The 14,031-nt window shown below is 36.2% G+C and overlaps 1 protein-coding gene across 3 annotated transcripts in view; it reads left to right on the top strand.

Moving 5' to 3' along the window:
• The first annotated feature begins 2,943 nt into the window (after positions 1–2,943).
• Positions 2,944–14,031, top strand: part of LOC101740250 (klarsicht protein) — a 358,174-nt gene continuing 347,086 nt past the window's right edge. For all 3 annotated transcript variants that reach the window (XM_062669363.1, XM_062669362.1, XM_021351399.3), the window contains exon 1: positions 2,944–3,316. The gene's annotated coding sequence lies outside the window, so the exon portion shown is untranslated. The remainder of the gene's footprint in view (positions 3,317–14,031) is intronic.

Below are 14,031 nucleotides of genomic sequence, written 5' to 3'. Positions count from 1 at the left end.
TGTTGTGTTTTTTTAGATAGATGGACTGTCGTGTCTTCTAATTTTATTGCGTTTTGGAGGAAACGCACCAGAGCTTAGGGTCGGCCGTAAGACTTATCTCGTGTTCAGGGTTTACTGGAACCCCTTGAAAACAAAATGTGAATACCACCGCTGATTTGGAATAAATAATAATAAAAAAATATAAATTTGTTAATTTATACGATTTTACTAAGAGGATTTTTTAAAACTATTTTAAAACAATAGATTTGTGAAAGAAACAATCTTATATATTAAACGTGCATTAAACGTAAACAAATATTCGAAACGCATTACGAAAACCAACGAAAACTGAACATGAAGGGTAGAAAGAAAGACAACAAAGCCACAAACTCTGTACCTACTCTATATAATAAACTGCCCACCGACAGCGGCCAATTAGGGAACGACATGGTTGCATGTGGTGTAATTTTAAAAAAGGCGCGCGCAGTGTAATTTTATTAAATTTTACAACACAACGCGCACCATACTCCGAATACAATTATTTACATCATACCACTTGCTCCGTTAGCACTGTTTCGGTAGGTATTTGAGTTGAATTTGCTGCTCTACCCTTAGGTGAACCCAGAACAGTTCTTCGAGGAAGTGTAATAATATCTATGCTCGAGGGTACTGGCAGACAGATTGCAAAATAAAAACTTTTTATAACGATTTTGGAGGGTAGGAGTAAGGAGGACTATCACAGCGTTTTAAAAAATGTCCGCTGAAATGGAGCCAATTAAGGTGGCGCCATAGCAGCAAGTGGAAAGATTAAAAAAACAGTGCTATAAACTATTAGAGTATGATATTAAAATAAGAACGAAAGAAAAACTTCGTACGTAAATAGTAATAAAAATAAATAGTTGAGATTATAAATACTCCATATTTTTTAACTGCACAAATCACGAAAAATATTAAACGTTCAACCGAGCATACTTCACTCTCAGCTGCTTCATAGTATAATTTCCATTTCCTACACTAGCCCTACTTCGTTCGGTGAGTCTTCTAACAAAGATTTGCGTTTTACAGGTGAACACTATTTCAACTTGTCTCTATAAACAAGATGGCCTCCTTTACTTCTGAGGGAGTCCATATAGAGTCCCTTCTTTATTTTGCCATAAAATTATGTTTTATGTAATTAGCACAACAGTTGAAACAATAGGAGATTTATTGTTGTAGCGGCATAAATAATTCTAAGTTATTATTTTACGAGTATATTAGTTATTATACACATTATATTTTATTTTTCGTTTTTAAATTTTCGGCGGTAAAAAGGTCCCGTGTCACAGACTATATGCTTTTTCCCACCTCTCGTGCGTTCCGGCTTACGTATCATAAAAATGTGCGTTGTTAAACGCCATACTTCTCCGAAAATATTAACGATAATGCTGACACATAAGCACAGAAGAAAGATATTTTTAAATAAGTTAATTTATATCTATGTTTTATTATGTATTATAAAGTGTCGTAATAACTTATTCACTACTTTTTCACAGATTATGTAATTTAAAACCTGAGTATAATAGCCGGCAAACTTCTTGAGCATTTGTTGACGTAGTGGGGGTAAGTTTGCGCATGGTACACTCACGTGCAAAAACATTACTTACTCTGCGTCATAATGCAATTAAATTATTAAAATCAACATATGTATTTATTTATATATTTATTAGAATATCAACAAAAAATATAGGTTAATAATTATAATAATTTAATCTTGGGGTAAAATAGATATTCCTTCTATTAAGTCAAAACTAGAGCTGTTGCCAGGTCTTCGTTCAGTTGAAGCGAAGCTGGTATTTGTAATTTTTTTCGTTATCATAATCTTGACCATTATCATCATCACTGTTTTCATCACCCGAGTCGCCATCATCGTGATAAGTCGACATAGGGCTCATCGGTGTAGTTTGCGACTCGGTCGGTTCGATCTTCTTTTTTGTCTATAATTAATTATTTTTTGAAGATATTCGATTCGTAGTAATCGAATGTTACTTTTTTCAATTACCAGCTTCCGATTATTTTCTGTTTTTTTTTTTCCATCTGAAGCCTAGCTCTTTCATAATTCGTCGTAAACTTCATTCCGAGCCATTAAAATGTATATCTTCTTTAAAATTTTCGAAGCCTTTCTACGGTACGGAGTTTCGCTGCTTGTTATGTAGTTATTATGATTACATCTTTTTATTACAGATTGAACGAAACTATCCATTCCGGTAACTTTCTTCTTCCCTGATCTTTTCTTACCCGGAGTCCCAAGCACGATGAGCAAGCCAGAGCCTTTAGCTTCGTTAATAATGCACCTAACAGTACTCACTGATGTTTTTGTTGCTTCCGAAGTCTGTTTTACTTTTTCCATAATATCATTCTTCTCCTGTTTTATAATGAAGCAATATACGTCGTACACAATTTTTCTACCCTTTCTTTTGAACACTACACCAGTTTGTCGCGGCATAGTGTATTTTTTATAAAAAATCAACAAACACTCAACAAATAGCAATGGCAACAAAGTCAACAAGCAATTATAACAAAATATAACTTAACGATTAATAACGATAGACTTTTCACTGTACGCAAGCGTACTTTTGGGAGCAAGCGGAACGAAGGCGCGGTGCGGGACGCAAGGTTCGACTGATCTACCAATAACGCGCTCGATACGATTTCCCCTGCCGTCGCGCCTCACCCTCACCACCAAAGTGATCTAAAATTCGGTTCTGCGCAGTCAAGGTCATTTGCTCACGATGTTTGCCGGTTACTATACATGGAATTGAGATTTGAGATCCTACTTGTGCACATTTAATATAATATCCCTCGGTAGCCTCTGAATAATAGGGTATTTTAATAAATACATATGTATATTATCTAAACCCAAACTATTATCTAGGGGTGATCTGTGTCTAAAATAGAATATGCTGACATTGCTGACAACCATAGACTATTTACACTTAACAAAACACTGACGATGTAGTGTGTTGCTTTTTTGACAACTCAAGTTGTGAAGTTTTTGCAATATAACATGGTAAAATAGTTCTTAGGTCTGAGGAATATGAATGTTACCGAGAGAAAACATAAAATGGCTGGCTTGCTCACAAAATACAAGACAATTTAAGTGCTTGCGTGCGTGCGGTGCGGGCGGTCATCGAGGGATTTTTAGTTCTTGATAGCATTTCCTTGAGATCGTTGAAGACCATGAAAATTCAAATCAAAAGTGAATACTCGCTAATATAAGTGTCAACACTGTGAAGTTTTCTCAGTTATTGTAATTAAAAACTTTCTTGAAGCTTGGACTTTTGTGTACACCTGTCGCGCCGTAAGTTACTGTTTATGTTCATAATTTACCGAAGTTCCCCATTGGAGTTTAGTTATTTTTGTTTAAAAGTCGAAAACTATAGTACAATTTTCTTTGTAATCGCAAAAACCGTTACAATTAATTATGCTTACGGTACATGCTCTTCAGATCAGCGGTAAGCAGTTTCAGTGTTGCAAAACTGCAACTGCATTCTGTATGGGCAACCTTGATTTATCGATTATGCGTCATTATAATCTGTACATAAATTCTTAAAATTTTAAAGAATTACATTATAATTTGATGATTATGATAACTTTTGTTTTTAGTAAGTTTATCCAATAAGCATTAGAGTTTAATTTAGCTGTTGTTATCATGCAATAAACTTGCATGCTTTTTTGCAATGTATATTAAAGAGGAACAGACACTCAATATGTTGTGTAAGTAAAAATATAAAGATTTATGTATTTTTATATTTTACAACTAACAATATTAAACTTGATTAAATATAGTACTGCTAGTAGAATATTCAGTATAACAAAATTAAGATTTAAAAAACAATACATAAAGGATTATTATACACATCGCAATCATCAGTTTGAGTTCAGTAACTTAAGGTTAAACAGCTATGCATAAGAATAGAACTTTATTTATCTAACTCACCATCAATTTGTACTTTTCCAGGTCCCAACCCCATTGTCCCTGGTCTAATCCTTTCCCAATGTCCTTGAAGAAGAAATGGAAAAGGAAGTTTAATGTAAAACAAAAAAAATGTAAATAGGAATTAATAATGTGCTCTTTGCAGTTGACATTTTTGTAATAAAAACAACTAACGATACTGCAAAGAAATCTTAGGAATATTTGTAAATGAAGACTGCTGAAATTAGAATTTCAGGAGTCTGAAATTTGCTTGTAATGTGTTTACTATTGTTGACTTATTATTTACGTTAAATTCTGATTAAAGAATTTCTGATTCTCTTCTTCAACTAATGTCCACCCAATTAATTCTTTTCGGTCTCTTGCCTTTCACATCCACCATCCATTTCTGATTGAAGAAATCAAATAAAATAAAAACAGGTTCAAATCATGCATGTTATCTGATACCAACATATTATTATGATTTTTGTACTATGAGACTTAGAGAACTAGAGACTGAGATATAATATATGGATAAAAATATAATTATATGTATAGATGAAACACTCAGACAAAGAGCAAACAAACTTGTTTTTCACTTGTATGTGTTCCCAATGTGGGAATTGTATCAATGGCCCTCCACTCAGCGGTCTAGAGCGGTGACTGTGTCACCAAGTCAACTGATTTACTATTCCATGCATACTACTTATTTGTTAATAAAACAGATCTAAGGTGAAGTTATCAACTTAAATAAAATAATTGCTGAGTAATGTCAATTATTCTTCTGACAGAAATCTTCAGTAAACAAAATTGAATATAAATAATAGTGACTATAAACCGAGTGAGGGCTTCGACTTTAGATGGATTAGTAGATATAGATGAGATTTGCACAATTTAGAATTTGGTTTGAAATAATTCAATGAAAACAAAATTGTTAAGACTATTTAACTGAGGAAGAATGTTTTTTTTTATAAGATTATGACAATCAGAATTAACAACTCTGGTTTTCTCACTCATCTAGAACAATCACTTATCCATCATCCAACCCCAGTACAGTATCCTTATCTGGTTTTTGTATTCATGTTCTTAATTTCATAATTTGGTAACCAAAATCACAGTAAATTAGAGAATAATCTGAATACCACCACCCACCCAACTAGAGAATAATCTGAATCCCTCCACCCACCCTGACAGATCAGGTTGAAGCTTCAATTGTGTTGTATAAGGGCATTTTCACTCTTCACCTGAACGAATTACTGCTTCCCGGCAGCAATAGAGAGGATAGTGGTACCATGTGGGCTTACAATATACCCTACCAAGAGTAATTACGCAAAGTATACAAAGTACAGTTTTTCCGTGCTTCGTCTTTATTACACGACGTTATTCCTCCAGCGCGGAAGTCGTTTTGTGTTAAGTACGTATTAATACCTGTCTGCAGGATTGGAGCAAGTCGATTAATACTAGTATACTAGCTTGTTTGATAATTTTTGCAATTAATAAAATTGATTTCGCATCAAAATGGCCGGCTGTATGTTCATTCTGGTGTGTGTGCGGGCTTGGAGAAGTAAGGATCGAAGTGTCGGTCTATTCGTCCGTCTAGCCCCTCAAATAAGATAAGATCTATAGGCTCCAGTGAACGCAATAAATTAGGGTCGGCTCTAGAATCGTATCTGCCCACTACATGAAAAACAAGTTGCATTTATTTTCAACTCTTGCATTAGACACCTTCAGCTCTAACAATAGAAGCAGCCTTGGGGACCCCAGTAACCGTACTCGTCGAACTCGGCAAAGAGTTCGACGTGCAACTTAACCGATGCATCAGTCCGCTGAGTGTCTTGTCGGATCTTCTCGACGGGTCGCGATTCCGGCTCGGTAGTAGATTCATTAGCGAAGCAGCTGCTCTTGAGGTGTTAGGGTCTTCTTTGGAGGAGCTCGGGCAGCTGTTAGCGAATCCCACCCCTCTTGGTTAAGCCTTTGCTTGTCCACCTGTCCTGGTGAAACTGGAAAGACCTCCGGGCCACCAGTAATCCCTCAATTATAAAAAAAAAGTTGCATTTACTTCAATCTATTTTGGTCTAAACTAAGAAATATTGTCCGGCCTCTAACAAAATGTGATCTGCTCGAAAAGGATTTAGCGCAAATTCGTAAGAATTTATTTTACTTACTTTTTTTATAATTATCATTAATTAATAGGACAATAGTTTATAGTAAATACATTTCAAAGATATACGGCCATTCGATTGGTACGCTTTCTTTCATCAGACGATAACCATATGTACCCAAAGATTACTTAGATTAGGGTCAGTGCAGATTGGTAGTCAATGGTCGTAGGTAGTAGAGTAGTTCGCTTACACGGTTCGTAGGTCGCTGACCGGTAATCCAATCAATATTGACAAGTTACGAATGTTTACAACGTCTCACGTAGCGCAATGGCGCAAACACACAGGGCTTGTATTTTACGAGCGTCATAAAAAATTAGGTGCCTCGTCTAACAAAAGTACTTTTTATTCGTTTGTTACATTTCTAATTGCATTTGTACAAAGGAGTTACCTTTTTTTTATAAGTTTACATTTCTTTCCTTTCATTTCCTCTGTTACTAATGATTCACGTAAATCGAGAATTCCCTACCAGAATACATTAATAAAAAATATTTAAGATACAAAGTACTGATTGAAGGTTGTGGTATTGTTGAAGTGGTTGAAAAGTAGCATTCTGTTTGAACAATCAACATCTAAATCGTAGTTTAAAGGATAAACACCTAGAGAGTAATATTGAAAGCAATTCCTGATGTAAGGCCGTGCTCCTCAACCTTCTCTGCCTCTGATCCACTAGGGTATTCATGAGAGGCATGCGGCGCTGTTTGGGTAGGTTTTTGATAGTTCGTCGATGGAGAGGCTTAATGGCCGTAGCACCGATGATTCCGAGGTGACCTTCGCACTAAACTGACCACTTCTCTCTCGTTTGATCTCGTTTGAGATCTGTCAAATCCGCATAGGCGTTAGAAAGCCGTGTTGAAGTATTCTATGGCGAATATGTTTAAAACGCCCTCATATCTCTAGGTTGTTAATCACATTGCGATTGAAATCTACGGACTACGACAAGTGCTTAACACCAGGTAGTGTTCATGTTGCAGCTTGATGATCCCTCTGGCACAACAGTGATATACGGTAGTAATCACTGGTGGTAGGACCTCTTGTGAGTCCGCACGGGTAGGTACCACCACCCCGCCTATTTTCTACCGTGAAGCAGTAATGCGTTTCGGTTTGAAGGGTGGGGTAGCCGTTGTAACTATACTGAGACCTTAGAACTTATATCTCAAGGTGGGTGACGCATTTACATTGTAGATGTCTATGGGCTCCAGTAACCACTTAACACCAGGTGGGCTGTGAGCTCGTTCACCCATATAAGCAATAAAAAAAAGTGACATTAGCGATACCGGGTCGATTAAAGTGCTGCATTATGTACTTAGGTAAGAACATATTTTCTTTTAACGGTAGGCAGCGGCTTGGCTCTGCCCCTGGCATTGCTGAAGTCCATGGGCGACGGTAACCACTCACCATCAGGTGGGCCGTATGCTCGTCTGCCTACAAGGGCAATAAAAAAAAAAAAAAAAAAAATTTCTATGCCGTAAATGCATTTCTGAAACGTACATATAATAAATAAATAAATAAAATATAAAAAGCCTTTTACTTCTTGCATTTAAAAAAAAATTGACATTACAAAAATTATAAAAAAATTGTTGATAATACATTAATAATAATAGATACTAATTATGATAGAATTCTTAATAAATTGTGTATAATATTAGTCGGATCAACATAAAAGATATAAAAAAGGTTATATTAATTTAGCATGCAGGCATGCAAGAACCCCTCTTATGTGAGGGTGAAGGCCTCCTCCAGACTTTTCCATTTGTCTTTATTTTTGGCAATTGTCTTCCAGTTTTTACCAGCGATTTTTATTATATCGTTGTCCCAACGCGTTACCGGTCTTCCTTTCCTTCTAATACCTGCAGGCCCCCGCCATAGCGTGAGTCTACAGGTCCAGCGGTCATCGCTCATCCTGGCTACATGGCCTGCCCAGCGCCACTTTAACTTTTGTGAGAAATGTAGTGCATCTATAACTTTAGTCTTTTCCCGTATGACATTATGTGGGATTTTTTGTATTTTTCTCACATTCGTAATGCTTCTCTCCATACTTCGTTGACAAGACCTGATTTTGTTCTTTACGCGTAGCGTGTATTTCCATGTTTGACAGCCGTAGGTAATAGAGGGGAGCAGGCACAGGAGCAGAAACGTACATAAAGTTACCAAATTATTTGAGTATTTTAATTTCTTTTTTTTCCTATCTATGCTGATAGCCTTAGGAGGCTATTTCAGCTTCGCCCTAACATGTAGGTGAGCTTACGGGGCTCAAACCGGAAGTGTTGCTAACACTGGCCCTAGCAAGAACAGTGCTTCGCAGAATCTACCATCGGATCGGAAACGCGACCCACTGAAAAAATCCGGCGAGAAACTCAGTGGGCTTTTAAATTCTATTTCATCATTCTATCCATCTTAAGTTGAACTGTAGGTACGTGCGCTTTCAATGGCGGAAGACAAATAAAAACAACACAGCTTTGGTGTCGTAAACGATGCGTCTCCTCGGCTTTATACGTGATTTGAAAGAGTCGCTAAATTTGGGAAATATCCGGCTTCATTTATTTTAGGTAAACTGATGCTGAGCTCTTTGATGTATATTGTTTACTTTGATGGCTTAAATGGTAATTCACGTTTGAAATTAAAAAATATTATAGATTTAAATCTTTGATGTTGGCGTTGGCGAACACGTTTTAAAAAAAAATTTGGTTATATAGACCACGGAATAAGGGAAGCGTTTTTTATTACCATCAATGGAAAACGAGTATACATAGTTACAATCTAATTGTAAGCGGTTAAAGTTGACCATTGACATCGACGGCGTTAGTCAAAGAGCTACTACTACATTCGGAGTTCCCTTCCAATTCGCAATTTACTATTTTGTTGAAAATTAGTAGTTTATTAGCAATACAATAAATATGAAATAAGTGATGCGCACGTTCTAAATAAATACAGACTTAACGGTGCAAGAAAAGCAATAAGGCATCTGTGATTATTTTTTCATTTGTACCTAGTTGTTATCTTTATCTGAATTATTTGAAGTCCTTACCCACCTCCCACCTCTTTAGATTGATAATGGTAATCTTTTCATTGCTTTAGATTGACGAACTTATGGTCCACTTTGTAGTAGATATGATCCTAGGCACCATTTTTGTAACGAGACCTCATATTATAGAATGGGCATACGAAGTCTCAATTGTATTCTATGAAAGCCATACCTATCATAAGTCTAGAAATATTTTATTTTTAGATAAATAGACAGTACGAGTGGTTAGCACAATATTCAATTTTCATACACCTTAGTCGTCCGTGACCACGTGTACTGTAAAGTAATCGAAACGTGGGAAATAACATAATGACAATAAAAAAAGGCGAGATTAATTCGTAAAAGTAGTTGTTATTGTATTGTCTTCTAAAGTTACGATATACCTTCATTCTTCATTATTTTTGGAAAGAAGAAAGTTTGTTAACCCCTTTTCTCCAGAGTCCATTTAAGAGATTACACTATCCGGTGCAGTACTTGTTTCGTATCCACTTTCTAACTTTAATTACAACCGTTTCTACCATTTCGTTCGCTACACATTGTCAACGTTCTTCCGCGTGGTTCGTGGGATTCAGAAATGTTGACATTACTTTATTTTTACCGCGAAATCGTGTTTGAATGAATTCACGATATAAAATAAAAATCGATGAGGATTTGCTAAAGCAATATACATAATGTATGTTTCCGTCCGACATTGAACCGGGGACTTTGTACGTGTGAAGCATATAATTATGATCAATGCTGTATTACGGAATTGCTAAATTGAATAGTAAAAGCAGTAATTAGTATTAGCGATAATTTTTGAATGCAATGGGCTCATAGTGTCTCGTCCTGTATCACTACATAGTATAAAACAAAGTCGCTTTCTCTGTCCCTATGTATGCTTAAATCTTTACAATTTACCAACGGATTTTGATGCGATTTTTTTTAATAGATAGAGTGATTGAAGAGGAAGGTTTATATGTATATAACATCCATTAAATAGTGGAGAAATCAATAAAAAATTACAGTTTCCGAAGCGAAGCGAGGGCGGGTCGCTAGTCTACGACAATTGCAAAGCATTCTAACCGTTATTTACAGTAAAATGTATAAAATAAACGGCACAGCAATGTTTTTTTAATACAGTATTAAAGATTGCTCATCAAATAGTACTGCTCACTATTGGAGAGCGCAATTACATAGTACTTACTACTCCTCTTTCCCTGAGAAAAAAAAGCTTCTTACTGCCTCACAGAATGGAGGAAAGTAGAACGAATTCTCACTTTTAAATTAAAGATGAAACAATAATACGGCTAACAAAGAAATTACCGGCTAATTGCAACAATGAAGCGTGGAACAAAAGCATAGGCTTTAAGGCAATCAATACAAGGTGTTGAGTCATTCCTTGGTCGTAAAGGGCCGATAATGCTATGCACGCGATCTTCGGCGTATGAGAGGTCGCTTCGACGCACGTACCAGTGTCGTGTAACACTGCTTGCATTGCTTACGTCCATTTCCGACGACCTGGTAACCGCTCACCATCAAATGAGCCGTATAATCGTCTGCCTATTATGGCAATAAAAAGCAACATATGCGTGTAATTATAATTATCAAATAAATTTATTTAGATTAGATATGATTGATATTACAGTATTAAAAACGTTATTTGCAGCATGCGGTCTTAAATACATCGCCTTTGTACTCATAATTCATATTTAATTCATAAACATGTATGTATGACAAGATTACGTAAGTCAAGATTTTTCACATGTATCAATGACATTACGTTTTTACTATTACTAGAGGTCCCGCAGTAGTCGAAATTCGACTATAATTAATTGGAATTGTAAGTTTGTACACTATTATGATTGTATTTTATACTTCTATAATCACAAATTTCGCCAAGACTACACTATAAAAAATATTAACAAAGACAAACAATATTTAATCTATTCTCAATTTGACAACAGACGTCAAGAACAAAAGTTTGACAATAAATAGTATGCATGCGTGTGTGCGTCAAACACATGGTATGTAGTGTGTGTAACGTTTTCTTTATTGATTTAATGTATCTTTTATGCATTATTTAAAAAAAATATTAGCATTGTGCACTTCTTCTCTATATTCTCTATAAGTGTGGAAAATTTCATACTCCTTCGTCCTCGCAATTTTCGTAAAAAGGGATACAAAGTTTTTGCTTCACGTATTAATATATAGATAGGTACATATGTAGTTGATTTTTGTATTTATGTTTAATATGTATAAAGGGTAGGTAATATTAATGGTCTTCTGCAAGCATTTCCGGCTAAGTAATTGAATTGGATAATGTGTGAGATAATACTAATAGTCGTTAGGATAATGCTTGCGCGAGCTCACCGGTCGGTACTGTAATAAAGCATTAAAACGCAGCGAATTTTAGGGAGAGTCGTGCCGGTAATAAGAAAAAAAAGAAGTGACTGGTGGTAGGACCTCTTGTGAGCCCGCGCGGGTGGGTACCACCACCCTGCCTATTTCTGCCGTGAAGCAGTAATGCGTTTCGGTTTGAAGGGTGGGGCAGCCGTTGTAACTATACTTGAGACCTTAGAACTTATATCTCAAGGTGGGTGGCGCATTTACGTTGTGGATGTCTATGGGCTCCAGTAACCACTTAACACCAGGTGGGCTGTGAGCTCGTCCACCCATCTAAGCAATTAAAAAAAAGTGAAGATTGCATCATGAAATATAACAATCACTTAGTCAACTAATCAACTGATTCGCAAAGTTAATCTGTAACATGATTTGTGACAGCTAGAAGTTTTTTTTTTTTTTTTTCTTTTTTAGCTTGCACTGTTTGTGCATTTAGCCACATACAAGGGTAAAGGTAGGGAAACAGGAGAAAAAGGAAAAAACGGATAATTAAAAAGAATGGATCAGGTAGGTATTTATATACATAATTACAATTTGATATTGTTTCAGGATAAAATTTGAAATACATAAATAAATATCATAGTTCATAGTACACAGCAAAGTATTAATAGAAGTCGGGAGTGGAATACCAAGGGATGTTAATAAATCAATAAATGAGGAACAGTCATTTAAGGAGCACGCGAAAAAAATATGATTTAAATTGCCAACATCAGCGCCGCAATCACACATATTGTTATATTAATAGCTGGCGTGCGGGCCACAGTTTACTGCAGAATAGCCGCTAGTAATTAAAACAAACTACCATCAATGCGACTAAAATGAAGGCGTGTCCGGATATTAATGATCGAGAATGTCTTAAACACACATATATTTTACAACCGGTGCGTGTGAACCTTTCGCGTGATTGTAAGTCGTTCACATAAACATTTTTTGACCTGTTTAAAAATAAATCCTTAAAACTTTACTTCAAAGCTTCTTAACTAATTTCTTGTGGTGTCTTGAGCTTGAGTTTTGGCCTGTAATTTAACAACGGCTAGTTTTAAAATTTACTGAAGTATGATTTGTCAAAAATTCTCCAAAAAAATTGCCGTTATTTAGCGACAACATATGTACGTAAATGAATTGTGTTAGTAGGTCTTTTAACATAATATGAAACACTTGTGATATATTGGTATCGGGACGTATAGCATCGAGTAATGCATATTTATAAATGACACAATGATTACAGATGCTGAAAAAGTTTTGTGTTTATTTAAATATACCGTTGTTCACCAAATACCTACTTTATTTTAATTTAATTTAATTTGTAAGTGACTTCGTCGTGTCCAGCAGGATAAGACGCTCAGTGCATTCATATTTAGCGCTGCGACTGTGTTAAAAGGCGTACCTACTTTACAAATTTTCACGAATAACTTCCACTGTGAAGCAATGATATCGTCTAATAAAAATCTAACCCGCCAAACTCATAAATTGCGTAATTATTGGTGATAGGGTGTCAACGTTCTGTATGTCTGGAGTCTTTTTTTTCCCTACCTATTCGCTGGTAGCTTGAGAGGCTATTCCAGCTAAACCCAGACGGGTGGGTGAGCTCACCAGCTCAACCTGAGAGAATTTTCTAACACTAACCCTAGTAAGAGCAGTGTTTTGCAGAATCTACCACCGGATAGGAATTGCGACCGACTGAGAAGATCCGGCGTGAAACTCAGTGGGCTATGTCCAAGGGTTAGTTCGCTTGTCGAATTTTTCGTCGCAATCGACGTGTTCGATGAGGTTGGTAACCGGTGCTTGAGGGTCCTAATAGTACCGAGAGTGAATCCGGGGGGTCCGACAAGACATGTTTCGTGCGAAGGCAGCTTTGCGTTGCCTTGTTACCCGAAACTTTTGAGTCCGCAACGGTAAGTACCATCACCCGGCCCTGTTCTGTCGTGAAGCAGTAATGCCTTTCGGTTCCAAGGGTGGAGCAGCCGGTGTACTGAAAAACTGTGACTTAGAGTTTAAGTCTCACGGTGGGTGCCGACATTTACTGTTAATGTCCGGTGATCACGTAACACCAGATAAGCTCGTCCACCTAGTTTAACAATAAAGCCAATAAATAAATAAACGATTGAAGTGTCAATAAACCAAAGTTCCGAAAAATATCTGACTGGCCCTTTTGTTGTTAGTTGTCACCATTTTATTTGCATACGATCTTTCATTTCACTGTCGCAATCGGGCACCTCTCACATCTACAGCTTTCTAGCTTCCTTTAAAGGTATAATCCATAAGGTTTCTGGGTAAACGACTTGTATGGTTGTAGGAGGACTAGTTTTTTGCGGCAAAATTTAAATAACCATTGATGCTTTTTGTATTGAACTAAGAAAAAGTCGATAGAGGCTGATGTATAATCAGATTTTGGGCATATACAATCTAATTGATTAATACAGATTAGATGCATAATTATACATTATGTAGTGCGTGAAAATTCCAATAATTTAGTTTAATAAGTAGACACACACATAGAATTGAAATCGCACTGTTTTTAATTAGGAATCTCGCGA

Source organism: Bombyx mori, chromosome 7 (assembly GCF_030269925.1).
Source record: "Bombyx mori chromosome 7, ASM3026992v2".
Lineage (NCBI taxonomy): Eukaryota > Metazoa > Arthropoda > Insecta > Lepidoptera > Bombycidae > Bombyx > Bombyx mori.
The sequence above is the reverse complement of the archived record's forward strand: the minus strand, read 5'-3'. Positions and strand labels throughout refer to the sequence as shown.